The following is a 22,251-nucleotide window of genomic DNA, read 5'->3' on the forward strand; positions in this document are numbered from 1 at the left end:
TCATGCTTGCCACTTATACCAAAACTTTCACAAACAGTGCATGAATCTCTTGTAACAATACTCACAGCAATCATGTAGATAGCAAGATAATGGGAATTTTAACATTCAGTCAATTTTAAATTCTGTGAGCAATAAGAAATAATGATGATGTAACTTAGTCTATTATGCACTCACTAAACATATTTCCTTAACAGCTGATGTTTTGTAAGAGTATTTTGAAGAGACATTGATTTGAGAAAGTCATAATGCATTTTATCATACACTTTAACACCTCTTACCATCCCCGTCAAAACATCAGATTTTCATTGTTGCAAAACACTACACAGGTATATTAAGTTGTCTTGCTGTGTTTTTCTTTTTTGTACTCAGATTTGCAGTTGACTATGTAGACGAGGTACTTTGCAAAGAAGCAGTTGTCTTGTGTCAAGAAGGAAAGGCATAAGCCTGAAGATGCAGACATTAGCTTTGTATAGTAATAGAGATTTTGCACATATGACGGTTGGGTGAAAAGTTTTGAGCCTAACTATGAAGGAGTGATGCCAGATCAATGAAGCTTGGTTTGAATATATTTCAACTCTTCAGATGACAACCTAGAAAAGGGACAAACTATCAATGGAGAGAACTATTCTAACCTGTTGAGGGAGTTTCGGGAGGCTGACAAAAATACGACGAGGGAAAGTTGAGAAAAGGTGTCTTGTTCCATCCGGACAATGCTCCACCTCACAAGTCAGTCATTGACATGGCAACAGTGCAAGACTGCGGCTTCAAACTCATTCTACGTGCCCACCATACTCTCCTTACCTAGCACCCTCATACTTTAATCTCTTCCCCCACATGAAGAAATAATTAGCTGAAAAGCATTTTGTGTTTTAAGGCATTTTTTGTCATTTTTGGTCAAAAATCTTTTTCATAAAACAATAATTGTCATAGCTTTGATATTTAGTATACAGGTTCAAAGAGGTTATCAACATGTAATATATTCAAAATATGATAAAATGTACAATTTTATAATTTTGGAGCAATATTTGCCATTTTTGGTTAAAAAGTGTGTTTCTAAAATCCTGCTTGTCTGATAGCTTTGATATTTGGTATACAGGTTCCTATGGTCATCCTCGTGTGATATATTGACATTGTGATGAAATCTTCTATTTTATATTTTGACACAAGTTTTACCATTTTTTGTCAAAAACTTTGTTTCGCAAAAGTTGCTCATCTGATAGCATTTTTGTCAAACTGCCTGAATAAGTGTCCACCTAGTGTCAGAGACGGATTGCAAAGACACTGTATAAATGACAGTTTTCTATGCTTGCTACTGATGAATGTCTGTGTAAATATGGATCTGTAATGAAACATTCTTCTGTCATAACAATACATGGTATTGCCAAGGGACCTCTGCACTCAGTCAGTATATGTTTGGTGTAATGCTATGTATGTCCTCTATACTGTCCATGCCTAAAGTAGCTACAGGAACTTTGACCCTATGTTTCATTGTTCTCCTTGTGTAACGGTAGTTCTAGTCTGTTTTTACATCACTGTATTTACACAAAATGAATACAACCTGAACGTGAAAACTCCTGCATGGTAAGCCATGACAATGTTGTATTACCTATGTGGTCCAGTATTTTCAAATAGCTCAGACGTAGGACACTCTGACTCAAAATATTTAGCTATGAAGTATTTCACATGTACTTACATATTTGCTCTGCTTCACATGCATGATTGACATAGCTACGTCAAGAACACTACAGTATGTATTCACAAAATGGGAACACGATTAGAAACAAGAAGTGACATACATGTGAAACACAAAGTTCAGTTCTAAAGAGAACAAGTGATTGATCTTCATGAAACTTGTGGAAAGAGCATTGGTTGCACTGAACTGTTAGCAGAACAGGAAACAGGCAAGCTGTGTAATTGAGGAGTTGCCAACAATGTCAAATGCAATTATCGTCTAGGCTGTAAATGATTAAACAGGGAAACTCAAGCAAATTGCTAAAACTCTACCAGATTTTGTTGAAACTTTGTATGCAGGTTCTTTATGGTGATTCCAGTCACATTTGTTCAACTTATGGTTACAGTTTTGAAAATTGTCTTATGTATTTAGGATCTGTTTGTCCCATTGCTATGGAAGTTGAAATGCATGTTCCTAAAGATGACCTCCAGTACCTAAGTTGGAGACCTTATTTGCTTTTGTCATTCTTTTTTTTTCTGGTTTAAATATTTCTTGAATGGACCAATTGAAACAATGTGAGCTTGACGGTATTTTTATCATTGCGCTGGGTGACCCATTTGTTGTTTGATTTTATAATACTGTCCATGTAGCTGTAGCTGAATTTGACCTTATTTCTTTTGAGAACTTTTGTAATTTGCAATCCTTACATATATGTTATTTACAATATATATATATATATATATATATATATATATATATATATATATATATATATACCCTAAAAGAGCATATATAATTTATATATATATATATATATATATATATATATATATATATATATATATATATATATATATATAATATATATTATATATATATATATATATATATATATATATATATATATATATATATATGCATGCAAGTCCATCCACTTCAAAAACCTACCATCTTAGTATTTGGTGTACAGGAGTGGAGATAAGAATTGGTTCCAATGACAATTTCAGTGCCAAAAATATACAAATGAAAGGGGAAGTTCACCAAGGATGATTTTGACAGTGGACATATTATTATAAGTGATTCATTGTTTATGCAAGGATACTCAGTATTAACAAAAGTTACGTAAATACTAGCCTGGTTTAAGCGTGGGTGAGTGGAAGATGGTCCCTTCCATATCACATAATGCAAACTCCAAGCTTGGAGCTTTTTTCCATGATTCAAATTACATGGGCAACTTCATATACTATTTCTATTGGTTTTTGTAAAAAATCTGTGAGTTATAAATGGCGAAAAAAGCTTTCACGGGGTAAATGACTACAAAGTTAGCACATATTTAAAAATCATTCTTGGTGAATTTCCCCTTTCATTAAAAAAAGGAATAAAACAGCAAATAGCTAAAACTCTGTAACCACAGACCAGCTTTGGTTGAGACTTGGTATGCAGGTTCTTTAAGGTGACAAGTCACTTTTGTTAAAATTGTGGTTAAATTTTTATAGTTGTAGTTTTTTGTCAAAAATATTATTCCCATTGATTTGAAATTTTGAAGACATGGGGCTAGTTTCTGTCATATATATTAAAATTGTGGTTAAATTTTCATAAATTTTATATAGTATATGAAACATATTTACCATCTACCATTATCTTTTGTTCAAACAATCATTTTCTCCAAAAAGTTTTTGTCAGATGCGGCTTCGAAACATGTGTGCTTGATTCTGGGATTGTCTTCTGTCTTAGTTCTTAAAATCGTAGTAAAATTTTCATCTTTGTATTTTTGGGCATTCTTTCGCATTTGTGGTTAAAAAGTAATTTTCTCTGATTTAATGATTTATGGTAGGTAAAATTTATTGTAAGACCGTCAATATTTGTAAGAATTAGTGTATGACTAGCACAACAGGAGACTGCACTCTTTTTTAACAGATTGAAGTCTATGCGCATCATGTTTACAAGTGAATGCAAATTTACCAGATTGTATGTTGTTGTTACATCGTTCAAGATAATAAAATATATGAAAGGTATCATATCGTGTGTTGTCCTACTTCAAATATTTTTTGTCAATAATACATAAAAAGAAATTGAATAGACTTAAGTTCACATTACGTCATTTTCAGGGTAATAAGACTGATTGATAGATCACCACAATGTCATCAGCATTAAATAAATAGTATATTTTTATATCGACTATTGAACTCACAACTGTCGGTAAGGTTATCATTGTAATTAGTGAATAGTATGAGGGAGAAGACTACTTTTAAGATAAGATGAGGATGTGAATGGCTGATGTCCATCAACGAGACATAGATGTAGCAAAATGCGCACACCAAAGGCAGATAATACCCCCCTTTTATTGTCAACATATTTCAGTCAACAGCTAGACAAGGCCACATACTATTTTTCTTCTTCAAACAGAGAAATAAACAAAACCAGGTGACATACTGAACTGTCGTTTCGTGGCAGCAAACTATAACATCATGTTCAGGGTATTATATGTTATGCAGCAGTCAATGTAATCCCCGAAGGACACCACCTCGGGCGATAGGGGTTAAATGTGGGGGGATTAGACTGTTTGCCATGAAACTATGCCCGAGGGGATGGGGCAGTTGCCTCATATTGATCCCCCAAGTCACTTTCACGGACTTGCACAGATTTTAAAAATGTCCCATTAATTGTGGTGGGGATTTTCAAGATTGTCTTGCCCCAGGGGGTGGGGCATTTGACAAATTTCTAAGACTAATTCAAGAATCCCCAACAAAGCTTATGCCCTGAGGTGGGGAAGAAGGGGTTGACATTGACTGCCGCATGACAAACATGCAGTCTGGAATAGGTCCCACAGGAAAATTGCACAGAAGTTAGGCACAATAAATATTTGTTTCCAAAATAAGTATCACAAAAGTAGTAATTTCACAGTAATTTCTAAATTTCTTCTGAAGTACGATAGCCTGCAAAATATAACGCCCTTCGTTTGGAGGCGATATCAGGTCAAGTGCACAAACATTATCACCAAATAACAATTTTGCCACAAATTCCATTGTATAACATTTAGGGGTGGACCATTTGATATCGGGGGGGGGGGGGGTCTGGAAGATTTTAGAAAAAGTTTTTTTTCCAGCAGATACAAGGGGAAATAATTCTGCCTTAGATGATTTTAGATAAGTGAACACACTCTGTAGATACATGCATATCATCTCTTGTGTGTTGACCAATAAATAAGTTTGTTCTCTGGTATGATTCCGACATGGACAGATTGCACTGACAAGTCAAATGACAGAATTTCAGAAGATGTTAAAACAAAACTGTCATCGTCAAGTATTATAATCCTTGGCATATTTTGGCCAACCAATAAACCAATTTACATTTTCAAAAAATAAAATCAAAATAGAACTAATTTTTTAATTTTCAAATGGTTTTATCATCTTGATTATTAGCTTTTAGGCATATATTTCTAAATTTAAAATCTTTGGGCTGACATTGGAACGTAGGAAAAAGGTATGTATATGTATAGGTGTGTATACTGAGGATGGCGCTTTGCGGGCATTCAAATATCCCCCTGACAAACTCTATTAACAACAATGCACATTTCTGTTTTTTCAATTTACAATATACCAAATGTCCAATTTTCCAATTTCATTTGGGGCATGGCCCAGTGTCTTTTCATTACTGTGGTAAAAATAACTGTATTGAATTGGAATTAAGGTGTAACATTTCTCAGTGTGACCATATATATACCGGTACTGGGGAGGGCTTGGTTATGATAATTCGGAAAAGATACTTTTAAAAATTAGCGGGAATGAGGGACTGGTCAGTTTCTTTGGCCAGGGAGGCCATTGGATTAATGGGGTGACCCTGTGTTTTTACTTTGGTTATGGTGTCACCTATTTTGAAATGTCCAATTAGGGGGGTCAGTGTTTTTAAAGTTCGACGCGGGCTCATACTTGCCTAAAATGCATCAAATGCATCGTGCTAGCCATGAATTTCATCATTCAATTTCATATTCGGCGCGTAACTTTAACGATAATGAGATATATTTTTCACAGCCCCGTCCTAGTGCAAAACGTTAATATATCAGACATACATATATCTCCAGACATACATATATCGGAGATATATTACATTGAAAAAGAAGAAATCAAAACGTGGTTTTCAGCCTTGGTTTGATAAGTCTTGTTTTTCACTTCGTAAAGATCTTAAAGATTGCTGTAAATTGTTGAATCGCTACCCAAATGATCCACATATTAGAGGGAGATGTTTCACTCTAAAAAGAGAATACAAAAAATTGTTAAAATATTAACGGTCAACTTTCAGAGAGAGTCAATTAAGGAAATTAGAAAGGGTTTATTCCGAAGACCATAATGATTACTGGAAATTGTGGAAGGATATTTCAGGGAGTCATGTCTGTAAGAAAATCGACTCGTCTATCTCTCCTGCTGAATGGTTTTATCATTTTAAGCAGTTAGGTGATTTTCTTGTGAAGAAACTGATAATGTTTCTAAACGTATCATATCTGAATTAACAAAAATGGAAGCTGCCAATGGATATGATGTGAACGTTATTCTTAATTCCACATTTAGAGAATTAGAAATATTTAGGCTTTGCATAAATTAAAATCAGGGAAATCCCCAGGTGTCGATGGTATTTTGAATGAAATGCTAAAATATGGTGGTTCTTCCATACTTACTCCATTGTGTTCATTATTCAATGTCATCCTCAGATCAGGAACATTTCCAAATGCTTTGAAAAAAGCATATTTGGTCCCTGTGTTCAGATCAGGTGATACATGTGATCCGTCAAATTACAGAGGTATTTCTATAAATAGTTGCCTTGCAAAATTGTTTACCTCTGTGTTGAATAATAGGCTTCTAAACTTTCTTAATAGCAATGGTATTCTTTCGCCATTTCAGTCTGGTTTCAGAGCAAAGAGGAGAACTGCAGATAATCTTGTCGTTTTGCGTTCTGCTATCGATCAACATATCTATGCGAAATTTTATCAGTCAAGCTGTAGTCCCAGTCGTAGGTACCTTTATTGTTGTTTTGTAGATTTTCAGAAAGCATTTGACAGGGTTTGGCGTACAAGTTTACTTTGGAAATTACAGAAATATGGCATTAATGGTAATTTTTATAGCTTAATTAAGTCCATGTACCACACTTTAAGTATTGTGTGAAAAGTAACAATTGCTTTACTGAAGAATTTGACTCCAATTTAGGAGTTAAGCAAGAGTGTAACTTAAGTCCAACTTTGTTTAATATTTTTATAAATGATCTTCCCAGTACATTTGGTTCCAGTCAGGACTGTCCTATCAAACTTAGTAAACTCCTTATCAATATTTGTCTAATGTATGCTGATGATCTTTATTGATTTCAGAATCTGAAACAGGCTTACAAAGCTGCTTAGATAAACTTCATAGTTTTTGTCGTGAATGGAAATTATCTATTAACATAAAGAAAACGAAAGTTATTGTGTTTAACAAAAGTAATCATCTTTTAAAAGGAGTTACACTCACTTACAATGGAGTGACTCTTGACTTAGTGAAAACGTACTGTTACCTTGGTTTTGTCAATACCCCAAATGGTAGATTCAAAGGTAATTTTCATAATCTTAAATTGAAGGCAATGAAAGCTCTTTTCAGCCTTCGTAAGGGCCTTCAGAATGGTTCACTTTCTGTAAAAGTTGCATTATCACTCTTTGATAGTTTAATTGTTCCTATTATGACATATGGCTGTGAAATATGCGGATATGAAATTAATGACAAATGTAACTTTCTCAATGATGTTAGTATATCTTATTATAGATTTATCCTAGGAGTATCTAAACATGCACCGTCTGATGGTGTTGTTGGAGAGCTGGGTAGATATCCATGGTGATAAAGCACATGCTCAAATACTGGCATAGATTACTTTTATCACATGACATCTTACTGAGATCTGCTTATACATCCAGGTTGAATTCAGATTGGTCTAATTATATACAAAGCATTTTGAACTCTTACAGTGGGAGTGATATATGGTCTTGTGTTTGCAATATCAATTCCACAGTTAATATTGTATATGATAGTTTATGTGAAATGTATGAACAAACATGGCTGAGAAACATTCATAATGATACGAGGAAGTGTGGAATGCAGAGGAATAAGCTCCGAACTTACAGGCTATTTAAGACAAAAATTGAATTTGAAAGTTACTTGCTAGATATAAGATCTTGTACCTATAGGAGGTGGCTGACAAAACTAAGAATTTCGGATCACAACCTACAAATAGAACTGGGTAGAAGGTCAATTCCAAAAGTTCCTGCAAATGACAGATTCTGCAAGTTTTGTAAGTCTTTAGTTGAGGATGAATTTCACTTTTTTATAGAATGTCCAAAATACAGAACGTATCGAGATGGTCTATTGTCATCCACTAGTTTGTATAGTCCAGGCTTCTTGATTTTAATGATAGAGAAAAGTTCATGTATATCTTTACTCACGAAAACAAACTACCTCTTGCCAAATTTATTTCTTGTACGTTAGTTTCTCCCAGCAGCAGCTTCATCCAGTCCTTGAGTGTGTTTTTGAGCAATAAAGTAAAGTATTAAAGTTTAATCAGATCAGAATAATATGTAAAAGTATGAAACACAGGCATTTCTACGGTAACACTTTGCGGTAAAAGAGGGCTCGGACAACACTTCATAAAAGATTTTTGTATCACTGTTTTGTCAATAATGATCTGGCAAACCGGCGCTACCCACAGGTATCGTAACGTTGCTTGGATAGTCGTTCGAGGCGGGCGGCCGCAGGTCGCCGCTTACTTGGGAAAAAGAGAACGACTATCCAAGCAACGTTACGATAACCTGTGGCGCTACCATAGGGTATACCCGATTCGTCGCTTACGGCCTCCGTGCCTCCCAGCTGGGTCGGAAGCACGGACGAATAGGGTCGACTAGGCTAGTGCTACTACGGCCCTCTCTTTAAAAAATTGAACTCTCATCGACACTCTTTCTATGTATTCGATCGCCAAGATCGCGAGACTTCGCAAAAACCAGAACCCTACTCGCCGATTTGACTGTAAACGATACGTAAATACAGAGAGCATACAGAGGGCGTAGCATGCGGAAGTGCACATACACGTGACCTGTCAGAATTTTTCCCACATGACAGTCTCCGGGTGCGCGCGAACTCCATAAGTGCCCGCTTTCACCTGTAGACCAGTACGCGCGCACTCGGAGTATGTCATGTGGTTGCAAGCCTGTCACACGAGTACCAGTAGGACGTTCGCCCTCTATGGTCACCTCTCTCGTCCGAACATGTTATGCAGAGTTGCATTGAACTTACAAGTATTACTGGTGAGACGGCGTGTGTTTTGCCTGAAAAATTTCAATAATTTTTCTGTTTTGGTAGAGCAATTGGGTGTGAATTTATTAGAATCTTTTTTTTTTCTCTGATGGTGAAACAAGACAGGAACAACAGTGACACAGGATCATGTTTTACTTTCCAAGATTTTATTCATTTCAACAATTCAAGATTACAACAAGTAACAACACAATTTTACATAATCAAACTTTCTAAGGTTAACAAAGGATGAAGAGTGAATAAAATTAACGTTTTCCTGTGGTAAAAATCTTACTTAGGGAGTTGTAATTATTTACGACCTTGGGGGGGGGGGAAGTCTGGGGAATTTCATAGTATTCTGAAATTTCGAGTAAACCCCATGCCAACCCAAATGCATTTGAGTAACCCAGTCTCTAACACAGAAATTTTGACTGATCCCTCCCCCCCCCCCACTTAGACCAGTTAAATACCAAGACATGTATTTGTAACATTTACAAAACTACAGCAATAGTACAGACTTTCATATCCTGCTGAAATATCATCGGTTACCTCATGACAGTTGAAAAAGATGTGACCGGCAAAAGAAAATTCAAAGTCACAATAAAATGTAGATACAAAAGCTCATGCTGTAACCACTATCCAACCATATAGTATTGTTTACCATACAGTATTGTTTATTTTGGATGGGTATCATGACAAGGTTTCCACTAAGATATCTGACAGGGCAGAATTTGAAAGTACAGGAGAACAGTCAGGAGGCTGGGGGTGGGGCAGTGTCAGAGGAGTTGTACCCTCTCGTGTTGAAAATTTGAGAGATTGATGTGTGCAATAATGCAGTCTCGTGCAATATGAGAGATGTTATCAATTTGTGTAAAACTGTTAGAACACACAACAGGGGGAAAGTGTGAGAAGCGTGTCCCCTCTGCCACGTCGGAAATTTTGAGAAATTAATGAGTTCAATGATGCAGTCTGGTGCAATATTAGGTGTTTTCTATTTGTTTTTACTAAGTAAAACTGTCAGAACACCCCAGGGGGAGAGGAAGTGACAGGGGGTCGCATTAAGAATTTTGAGAAATTGATGAAATGGTGCAATCTGAGAGGTATTTCAATTCATTTTGTACCAAAAATTGAGCAACCCCCTTCTTTCTTTCCAATTTTGAACAACCTCCTTGTAGCTTTCAATTTTTTGAGTGACTACCCTCACATTCCTCTGACCCCCCCAGGCCCTTATGTTAAATTACTCTAAAAGACCCATAAAAATATTCTTGATGGCCTTAATTTGTGAACAACATGTACAGTAAAGTGGTCAACTTTGATGCAGTCTTGCTGATGCATTTTATGAGTCTTGAACTCACAATATCTACATTACTAATTCGTACTAGCTTAGCAGTCATTAAAACCCCTACAAATAGGCGTTTCAACTAGCAGCGGCCTGGTATCTCATGTAGCTGTACTGTGATAATGTTCAAGAGAATCCATAGGATAGCTAGGTGTGTGCCTCAATCAGGCAAAACAACAGTTAGCAATAATAACAACAGTAATAAATATCAATTCTGCAAGTCATTTAAAAATATACCACCAAGGACACAGTATTGCTCCTATCTGACAAACAAAAAGAGGTATTCCTATTTCCACTTATTCACTCAAAATACTATTGTGTTTGCAAAGAGTTTGAACTTTCAATTTTCATGGGCAGAATTCCGTTTTAACAGCCACTTTTCAATTTTGTATATCAACAATAAAAATTTGATGGTCCTTGCTTGAAATGTTAAGATTTACTCAGAGTTAAGTTATACACAAGTTTGTTTGTGTAAGTAAGTTTGTGTGGTGAAGTGACCTGATATTACCATCATCACTCATCTTATTCAATCTACACATGATTTCACTCGGCTGCCTTCATCTTTGTGAAGATTTACTTAATTAAGTGATACCATGACAGGTTTTTTTGTTTATGTAACATAATGATTGGAACTGATACAAATAAACTGGAGTCTGTTTTATTGGTATGGTGCATCTTGCCATATGCCTTCTTGTGGATTGAAATCCCTCATCAGTGTATGGGGTTTCCTCCATGAAATATTTGCTAAAGTTGATCCACTACATAAAACATAAGCTCACAACTTTTTTCTAGATCATATTTCACTACAAATTGGCATCAAATAAAACTACATTATTTTCAGTGTCATCAAAATTGATTTACAAGGTATTCCGGGTTGGAATAGGTCATTCAAGCTTGCGGACTACCGGTAATATATTGGCTCCAAAAACAAAAAAATCATTGGTTCCCCCAGTTTGAAAAATGATTTGGCTTAGGTAGTCTCCAGGGATTTTTTTATAAGAAAATGCAAAGCTATCAGATAAACACCAATGAGACAAAAGCACTTTTGCCCGAAATTGACAAAAATTGACAAAAATTGCTCCAAAAATACAAAATTTTGCATTTTCTCACTGTATAAAAATATCTGACTTAAGTCATCCTAAGGACCTGTATACTGAATATCAAAAAGTCTGACAAGGAGTTTTGAAGAAAAAAATAGATCTACAATGACAAAAATAATCTCAAAAATACAAAGTTGCATATCTTGGCACGATTTTACAAAATCTTATTGCTGCCATCCTAAGGGACATGTATAATCAATATTAATGTGTCTGACCAGAACTTTTGAATGATATTTTTGGTTAAATATGACAATAATTGCCTTAAAATTTAAGTTTTAAAATATTTCATAACAATATGAACAAATGTCAATAAGGTTATCCCTGCAGAACAGTATCTTTAGATTTCTGTGGCAATACTAGAGTTTATTTTGCTTCTTCAAGCATAACCATTCTTTTCCTTGACATAAGGTAAACTTCAGCCTCCTCCAACAACACAATTGTGATGTAGTCTACAACAAACCTGAGTGAGAAAAATAGAAATATAGATATACTATTAATACATTTTTGTATATTTCAAATGCTATGCTGACAAGCTAAATATTGATTTTTAGCAATCTTTTTGTAGTAAAATAACAACTTACAGTGGACAAATATAAATAATGAAAATAATATCAAAAGTAAGCATTACAGGCCCTCTAAATTTTTGAGAGTTGTAATATAATAACTTACACAATTATCCCAAAACCATTCACAGGATACAGCTCAAGTTGTAACTACAAAATGGTACACCAATGTGAGTAGCAACATATGAACATAATACCCTACTTACATTGACGTTTCTTTCACATTCCTCTTCCATCTGTTGTTAAGGCAGTGTCATATCATTCAAAGATACTGTCAAAACAAACAGAAATCCATTATTACATCAGAATGAATAAACACTGTTAACAGACGTTTCATATTAAAAAGTATTCTTTTTTTAATACTCTCTGTTTTCATCAGACATGCCATAAACCTTCAAAAGACACAGTTTATGTTTTACTTTGCATATAAAAATGATATTAGTCTTGCAATGGTTATGTATAAGTGGAGCTGACAACAGTTGTCCCAAATGGGCAGTGACACATATGATTTGAATAAAATGTCACTTTTAACATGGTCGTCATTTCCTTCTTTTGGCAGGTTACATCTGAACATATTTTACAGTACATGATCCTCATACAAATTAAAATGCCTCTTATTCAAAATGTAAGAACTTTATTGCCAATCAAAAAAAGTTTTGTTTAACAACATTTAAAGAAAATAATGTGAAAATTTAAGAAGTTTGACCAAGTCAGTATGGAGTTAAATTGTTTGGAAAGCTTGAAATTGGAAGAATAGTGAAGCCAGGAAATTGGGTGATTTGCAAACATTTGCAAAAATTAACACTTCTTTATCAAGCAACCTACGACTGCTTGACAGCCTTGAAGATGAACCCAAATAATAATATTTTAATCTTGGTTAACAATTTCATTAAATTAAATGAATGTCTACAAAAAGTGATTTTGGTGCAAAATACCTTGTGTTGGGTGCAGCGCCCCTTAATTAGCAAGTTTTATACCACTGCAAAGTCTCTGTGCAACCAGGTGACACATTCTGACTCAGCATGATCTAACAGCAGATTCCTGCATAAAATTTTGATTTGAAAACTTGAATCACTTTTTAATAGCATGAAAAGAGCAAAACATAGGAGAAACTTAGATGACAAAGCCTTATAAGGGAAAGAGAGATGTACCACATGACTCCGTGCAACCAGGTGGACACATTGTGACTCAGCATACTCCTAAAGCAGACGACTGCATAATATTTTGATTTTGAATCACTTTGTAAAAGTATAAAAAGAGCAAAACCAATGAGAAAAAATTAGCATTCACAGCCTTAGCACAGTAAGAGAGATGCACCAGAGTGTCCGTGCAACCAGGTGACATATGGTGACTAGCATACTAAAAATGCAGTTCCTGCAAAAATTTAGATAAGACAACTTAAATCAGTTGGCGATAGCATAGAAAGATGAAAACCAATGAGAAAACTTCGAAGTCACAACCTTAGCACAGTAAGAGAGATGCACCAGAGTGTCCGTGCAACCAGGTGACAAATGGTGACTCAGCATACTCAAAATGCAGTTCCTGCAAAATATTTAGATTAGACAACTTAAATCAGTTGGCGATAGCATAGAAAGATGAAAACAAATGAGTAAACTTAGAAGTCACAGCCTTAGCACAGTAAGAGAGATGCACCAGAGTGTCCGTGCAACCAGGTGACACATGGTGACTCAGCATACTAAAAATGCAGTTCCTGCAAAATATTTAGATTAGACAACTTAAATCAGTTGGCGATAGCATAGAAAGATGAAAACCAATGAGAAAAATTAGAAGTCACAGCCTTAGCACAGTAAGAGAGATGCACCAGAGTGTCCGTGCAACCAGGTGACACATGGTGACTCAGCATACTAAAAATGCAGTTCCTGCAAAATATTTAGATTAGACAACTTAAATCAGTTGGCGATAGCATAGAAAGATGAAAACCAATGAGAAAACTTAGAAGTCACAGCCTTAGCACAGTAAGAGAGATGCACCAGAGTGTCCGTGCAACCAGGTGACACATGGTGACTCAGCATACTAAAAATGCAGTTCCTGCAAAATATTTAGATTAGACAACTTAAATCAGTTGGCGATAGCATTATAGAAAGATGAAAACCAATGAGAAAACTTAGAAGTCACAGCCTTAGCACAGTAAGAGAGATGCACCAGAGTGTCCGTGCAACCAGGTGACACATGGTGACTCAGCATACTAAAAATGCAGTTCCTGCAAAATATTTAGATTAGACAACTTAAATCAGTTGGCGATAGCATAGAAAGATGAAAACCAATGAGAAAACTTAGAAGTCACAGCCTTAGCACAGTAAGAGAGATGCACCAGAGTGTCCGTGCAACCAGGTGACACATGGTGACTAGCATACTCCAAATGCAGATTCTGCAAAAAAATTTGATTAGACAACCTTAATCAGTTGGCAATAGCATAGAAAGATGAAAACCAATGGCAAAACTTAGAAGTCACAGCCATAGCACACTAAGAGAGATGCACCAGAGTGTCCGTGCAACCAGGTGACACATGGTGACTCAGCATACTAAAAATGCAGATTCTGCAAAAAAATTTGATTAGACAACTTAAATCAGTTGGCGATAGCATAGAAAGATGAAAACCAATGAGAAAACTTAGCATCCACAGCCTTAGCACACTAAGAGAGATGCGCTAGAGTGTCCATGCAACCAGGTTACACATTGTGACTCAGCATACTCAAAATGCAGTTCCTGCAAATAATTTAATTAGACAACTTAAATCAATTAGTGATAGCATAGAAAGATGAAAACCAATGAGAAAAACTTAGAAGTCACAGCCTTAGCACAGTAAGAGAGATGCACCAGAGTGTCCGTGCAACAGGTGACACATGGTGACTAGCATACTCCAAATGCAGATTCTGCAAAAATATTTGATTAGGCAAATTAAATTAGTTGGCGATAGCATAGAAAGATGATAAACCGCTGGGAAAACTTAGAAGTCACAGCCATAGCACACTAAGAGAGATGCGCCGGAGTGTCCATGCAACCATAATGCTTTGAGCATTTTCGACCGTTGTTACTGAAGCAGTGCCATGAATACAAAAGCAAGCACAGTAGCTTTGTACGGCTTTGGACCATAACGATCAAACACTAAAGTGCTGAATCTGTCGAGGTCGATAATGATGACTGATGTATGTAGACACATGCAGTCAGAGGCGAACTGTCATGTAGACCTGGTTTCGTCTGACCTCTGAATTTTAAAGACCCCTGAATTTTAAAACCACCTGCATGCTAACACCAGAGATATATGAGAAATCGTATCCTTGTGTTACAAGCCTACGATCAAGAATCGAACAGACTACTATACTTGTACTCACTTGCTTCGAAATGGCACCAATGAAAACGTGCTTTGACAACCAGAGCTAGCACAAGGTATCAAGAATGCAAGGAATTACCCATGCTTGGACTTTCAACTCTGATCTTTGACATCGAAACATAACCAAATATGGGTGTGTCATAGCCAACAACCACATGACATATTTACAACCAGATGACAGGACTCCCAAACCGCGCGTACTCCCTCTATCGCTTTCACCAGTGGTGAAAGCGGGAGCAGAAGTGAAACGGAAGTGAGAGCGCCGCCACTGTTTGGAGTGTGAATAGACCCTTTCCTCAATCTCACCGGAAGTTTCCGTGCGCATGCGTAATTGTATGCACGTTTTGACCTAGTTCCGCTGCAGTCAAAGTCAACCCTCTGGAACGTTCGTCGACTCTCTACGTAGAGTTCGAGTATGCAAAGTCTGCTCCTGTATTTCCGGGCTATTTTTGCCATTTCATGGAAAAAAGCCTCTGCGTGAAAATCATCACACTAATTTGGTATTAGCTTGTAAAAATGTTTCTAATTTCTTACAAAGTCGAAGTGGTCGATCGTGTGATAGTTCGATAACCATACGACAGCCCTGATTTTGTGGAGGGACCGTGCCTGATGTTATACTAGCCTACTATGACGAGACCAAACGCTTTAAAGTATGACAAAACTCAGATATTACGTTTACATATCACGTTTACATATCACAAGTTTCAATTTGATTGAAATTTTGTAATAAGTTTGGCTATCAAACAGCGCGCACAACAACCATTGGTCTGGCTGGAGCTGGCCCCTTGCCGGTAACACAATGACTCATTGACAGTTCCAAATGATATTTGACAGTTGTTTTCTTTCCTTGTCATCAGTTAGTCTTTAATAAAAAATGTCCAACGTACAGAAGTTTTTGCTGAACGTTAACGGTCTGAACATGGTTCCTTTCTCAGGGGTGAGCAAATCATGTTTTGAGTCTCAAGCCCCCGTAGCCAAAATATTTACTAATAGCTGGTCGGTCAGTGACTCGTTTAATTTTGTGAAGTCCATTTTTCCACTGCCTGCTCTCAAACTGCAAAATGTGAGGGAAAAAATGTTTGGCATGAGGATTTTTGCCTAAGTTAACGAAACTTCTGAACCCAAAAATATGGCAAGATTCCAATCAATTCTTTTTAGCGTAGTGCATGGCCGTTCTTACGTGCATACATGATATGACTGAACTGTGATACTTTTGTGATTCCCAACTACTTCCATATGATATTTCGGTGACCTCAACGACTCTCTGCAATAGAAGCATTGTCTCTTGATACCCATGTATTAATTAGGAAATAAATGAAATTACAACAAAAAAATCACACTAATCATCGCATACACAATGTTTCAAATTGGTGTCGATCCCGATGTCATATCCGCCATAGTTGTCAATGCAAGTCCAGCTATTACTCAAAGGCCGATCATTTTCTCTCTTGGCACAAGCGATTTCACCGCTCACAGCATTGTCCAAATGAATGATTTTTTTTATTTCGAAGAGTTATACTGATGAATACAACGAATTTCACAGCAATATTGTCTTTATTTTGATCTTTGAAAGATCATTTTTTTTCATTCTGCAATTTACCCACTCTGCATAATACTTGATCCATATCACAAGTTGATTTTTTACGTAGATGCTTGACGTTTTCATGCATAACTTTGTTGGTTTTTTTTTCGAAATAGAGGCATTCTGTCGCTTGATATTCATGTATCAATTGTGGAAATAGATGACATTACAACAAAACATCACAGAAAATAGCATTGCATGCACGATGTTTCAAAATGGTGTTGATCCCGATGTCAACACCGCCATAATGCCAGTCCAGCTACAGTATCTCAACGGCCGAACATTTTCTCTTTTTAGAGTTTGACACGAGCGATTTCATCGCTCACAGCATGGTCAAAATGAATGGGTTTTTTATTTCGAAAGTTATACTGATCACTACAACGACACAGTGTCTCTATTTTGATCTTTGAAAGATCGGTGTTTTCATACTGCAATTTACCCACTCCGCATAATACATGATCCATGTAATGACAGTTGATCCTTTACATTTTCATGCATAAGTTTGTTGGTTTTTATAGATAAATTTCAAGCTGCAATTTCTGAAAACTACGTTTTTTGTCCCAGAATTGCATGATTTCTTTAATTTGAACCTATACAGAGAAGTATGTTACGTCAGTTCGGCTTGGCACGGAGCCTAGACTCCGTTTCTTGCTCCATGCAATCGGTAACCATTCATCTTCGTGTTCACTTCTGTACATCGTTTGATGCTGATTGAATTTGCTACCCTCCAAATTTACGGAAGCTTTCAGTTGCTGCACTGTCTGCTTCCAAAGCAAGTACGTTCGGAATGTGTTCTCATTGATCGCTATAGCTGTGGGTCCGTAGCTGTGTTTTCAGGCGGGATTTATGCGTTTTATGGGCTAGTTTTGACTTTTACGCGGTGTTAAAAACGTAAAAGTCAAAACCAGCCGATAAAAGGCAGAAATCCCGTGCGAAAGCACCACAGCTACGGACCCACAGCTACGATCGCCATAGGGAGGAAATTGGCAAGGCGACTTCCGCAGCTGAACTTGGTCAAATCGCCATGCAAATAATATGCTAATCTAACTTCCGGTTGAATGAGGAAAAGGTCTATTGCTACAACCCGAACGTGATGCATGCAAACCAACTACCGAGGACAGAATACCACTTGTAATTACTTTGAACCCCAAACTATCAAACATACCTGCAATCATCAACAAATACTGGGACATACTCCAGGCGACTCCAGACACAATAGACATTTTCAAATCAGCCAACAGTGGTTTAAATTGATCACAACCCTCTTGTTATTCTGCAGATATTAAGAGGCAAAAAATCTGAGATTATTAAGATGGAGTTTAATATTAGAGGAGTTTAATCTTGACATTAGACATATCAAGGGCAGAGACAATTTAATTGCAGACTGTCTCTCTCGTATTTAGAGTTTAGTGTTGTTCACACTATTTTATCACATTTGTAAAAGAAAAATTTTTCTTTGAAGATTTAAAGATTTTTCAAGAACTTCACTGCCACGCTGGATTTATACTGTGGACTTTGCACTACTGTGGACTTTGTGCAACCTCAAGCCTGCAAGCAAGCCAAAAGACTGTTCACTTTGTTTCACTGTTTGACTCTTTGTGCCTTTCCAGCTGAGATAAGTAGCCTGTAAACTTTTACAGTTTGTACTTTATCCCTTGACTTGGTGATTAGTTTTAGTTTTGCTTTGTTTGTTTTCGTAATAAATTTCATTTTTTAGGGGAAGTTCACCAACGATGATTTTTACATATGTGTTAGCTTTGTGGTATGGCATTGTCCACTCTCCCATACTTAAACCAGGCTGTGCGTATTTACGTAACTTTTGTTTATACAGAGTGCCCTTGTATAAACGATGATTCACTCATAATAAACTGCCCACTGTCAGATTTTGTGTCGCTGTTTACTACTGTGTTACCTTGAGTGGGCAGTGTGGGGGCCATACCCGTCCGAAGATGGTCCCTTCCATATAACATTATGCAAGCTCCAAGTTTGGAGTTTTTTCCCATGATTCAAATTACATGGGCAACCTCCTGTACTATTTCTATCGGTTTTTGTAAAAAATCTTGCGAGTTATAAATGGTGAAAATAGTTTTTCCGCAGTAAATGACCACAGAGCTACAACATATGTAAAAATCATCCTTGGTGAACTTCCCCTTTAAAGAAAGTCGCTGAGTCGAGTGTTTCGTTTTTCTAACGTAACACTCTTATCTTATTTATTGATTACTCACAGGCTGGATTTTGCAAACTTTGAGTGACCTCGATACGATGCCCGTGCACCTTTATTTCATGTATAAATGAGGACAACTAGGTCAGCGGAAAACAGACGGCTTGATTGATATCTGCATTCCTGACGCGAGCACCGTTGACGCATGTCAGTATTGATCTGGCGGTGAAATCGGCGAAACCATGGAGTTCTTTGGCTTCGAAATATCGGCTTGGATTCTACTTTCTATGATAGCGTTGTTCATGTTTTACTTGTGAGTATACTGGTTATATCAAAAGTTACTCTTACTAGTCTCAGAGTAACTGTGCAATATCGGACGTTGTCAAAAAACAAGTAAGCTGCAGTACTGTTGTTTGCCTTGGTATTTGAGTCGGACGGCAAAACTAGAGTTTTCCGTCCGACCCAAATACTCAGGCAAAACCTGGAGCTACAGTACTGCAGATAGAAGTAAATGTGAGAAAGAAATACGGTGGCCGATTAATCTCTTTAGGGAGTGCGTTGACTGAGGCAAGGTCATCAATATCTGCAATGGTACACTTAGACAATTTGACTTGTGTAAACCGAGGACTTAGTTTAATACGACTATGGTATGATTGTTGAAACTCTAAGGAACCCTATTTACTACAGATTTCAAGAAAGTAATATGTAAAACTACACTTTACATTTGAAAAATAAGAAGTAACGTCTTCGTTTTTCTAGTGCAGCAATTTAAATTGATAACAGGGCAAAATTTCAAGTCGTTTTTCATTTTTGTCTCAGACTATAGTCAAATCACGGTATGTTTTAGCATTGTGAAATTTGCTGGCCTCACCAAAAGTGGTAAATCCGAACTTTTGCTGTAAATTGAAAAGGCAGTTTTCAATCCCAGGTCCTCGCATTAGTGAGTTCTCCTCCAAGGCACACGCTGGGTTAATTCCTATGTTTAATTTGCCTTAACGTTAGTTACACAATTTATCGCAACCGTTTGTCACTTCTGCTATTAATCCTGCTGACATATCAGTATTTGCTAGGTTTATAATTGTGCTCTGACACGGTCTCGCCTAGAAAATGAAGCGAAATTGCAGGGTGTGTAGGAAGGGGTTGTGTCGTCTCGCGTAGGGCATTGGAGCTACATGTAGGCTTACCTGACGGACCAGACTTCAAACCTGTGCTCAGAAGTAGTGACGTAACGCCTAACGTGACAGCGAACTGCCGCTGAGAACAGATTTTCGGTATTCGCTCTGACACAAGGTAATGCCTCAAGACAAAAGAGCTGGATTTTATAAATTCAGTACAAATCATACACAATCTACATAAAGTTGTATCCACCCATTTTTCATGATCAGACATAAGTAGAGGAAAATCTGAAAGATTTTCGAACATAAACTTCCGTCTTTATTGTTTTGACGATAAAGGCGCGTTGTCGACAAGCTTTTATTCTGGTAATTTTGAAGTCCTTCAAAATGAATGGTTGATGCGATCACAACTACGAGGTCTAGAGCATTTCGCCAAGCCGCTTGAAAGCTATTACTCCGAAACCTAGGCCTACTGCTGTATCACGGAGGTAGAAGGAGAGACTGTATGTTGCAAGTCGAAGTCTGTCCTCTCGGCTATTAGAATCTATGTAGAGACAATGAGCGGCGCGTCGATGTTTTCCTATGGGTAGAGTATTGACGTAATTTAAGTCCATTGGTAGAGTAACTTCTCCGTTCAACGAATGTTTTAACGTTTAGGGGTAGTTACAAATGAATACATGCTTCAAAACTTTGCTATTTAGTGGAATTTTGTCTTCGTCGATGCGAGTCGTCAAAAGGTTGTGGCGGGTTGACCCTTTGATGACCCTCACTGGCAAGAAACTCCAGCGAGATATTAGGTGGTAAGCTCAAAATCACTGACATATTTGAAAATGTCTTACTTTTCTCATTTTCAGATTTTAAAAACTAGAAAAAAAAATTAAAGACCTACCAGTACCTACCCTATTGCTGACGGACATCGGCCTGTTTCCTATTCAATTTCTTGATATGGCCCAATGCGAGTGAATTATATTTATTCGCCTTTTAGTGAGGGAAATTTGACGATTTTTCAAGGGAAATAGCTTTGAGTTAGAGGATTTGAGACAAGAGTAGGTCGGGTAACAGGAAACGCATTTTTCCAGGCCGCATTCGATTTCCTAATACCCACATACAACAACCCGCCAGCGCTGGCTTGGAGACGGACAAGCAGCGATATGAAACTAATCAATTCGACTGCTGCTACATGCTAGAGCTTAAATTTGCATGGCGTGATCAGCGATACCTTTCACGAAAACAGCACCATATGCATGCCGATGATGTTGTCGTCACAAGACGCGAAGTTATGCCTGTATGCGTGACTTCCTTCGTCCGATCTTTTCATGCGAACATGTGGGGTAGAGTAACCGTGTTCCGAACTTGCCAGAGATATCGTACGTCGCCGGACATCGCTGGATCGGCAAAAAAGTCTTTTCTCAGAACTGTTTACAAAACGGTTTTTTTTCAGTGCCACTGAATCTTCAAAAAAGAAAATAGCTAATACATATATGTAAATCCCTAGGCACTGAGAAAATTTGCCGTATCTGACACAGTCTCTCTTTGTGAGTGGAGGGACTGTGACTGTGTAAAATTCCGTAACACTGTGCAAGAATGTTCGTGATCGTGTTAACAATGAAGGTACATGTCCAAGCAGATGGTTGAACACTGTGACCAGAACTGTGAAATTTGTGTTCATTGAGTCAGGAGTGATATTTGGGATCTGGTTGTTGGTGTTGATGTTGGTGCAAGTTGCAAAATCACCATCTATATTATCCGCCATGTATTTTCACAGTAGCCAGATAAGGCGATTTACGTGTTGATTCCTATGTGCAATACATCACCACGAGGACTATATAAACACGCGATTGATTGATTGATTGATTGATTGATTGATTGAAAGTGCATCGCTTAATTGCAAAGATACTAACGATGATAACTTGTAAGAATATGTGACCTTTTGGGATCGATAAAGGCGAAAAAAGCCGCATTTACTTGAGCGTGAGCTTGTTTGTTTAACCTCTACGTACTGTGCCCTCTTACACAATGAATGCCGCCTATGCCTTGCCCCCTTTTATAGGGGACATGCGTCTTTAAAT

At 37.1% G+C, this 22,251-nt stretch overlaps 1 long non-coding RNA gene and 1 pseudogene across 2 annotated transcripts; one reads left to right on the forward strand and one right to left on the reverse strand.

Moving 5' to 3' along the window:
- Positions 1 to 11,782: 11,782 nt before the first annotated feature.
- On the reverse strand, positions 11,783 to 15,509 carry LOC139133896 (uncharacterized). 2 transcript variants are annotated; one of them, XR_011552671.1, is made up of 4 exons: positions 15,326 to 15,509; positions 12,908 to 13,013; positions 12,179 to 12,243; positions 11,783 to 11,869 (listed from the first exon to the last, which is right to left on the reverse strand). It is a non-coding gene; the product is annotated as an uncharacterized lncRNA (long non-coding RNA). The 2 variants fall into 2 exon arrangements; XR_011552670.1 differs by lacking the exon at positions 15,326 to 15,509 and having other exon boundaries at positions 12,908 to 13,139.
- Positions 15,510 to 19,261: 3,752 nt separating this feature from the next.
- The window catches only part of LOC139133897 (cytochrome P450 3A8-like), a 31,185-nt pseudogene continuing 28,195 nt past the window's right edge, over positions 19,262 to 22,251 (forward strand).

Source organism: Ptychodera flava, chromosome 5 (genome assembly GCF_041260155.1).
Source record: "Ptychodera flava strain L36383 chromosome 5, AS_Pfla_20210202, whole genome shotgun sequence".
Taxonomy (NCBI): domain Eukaryota; kingdom Metazoa; phylum Hemichordata; class Enteropneusta; family Ptychoderidae; genus Ptychodera; species Ptychodera flava.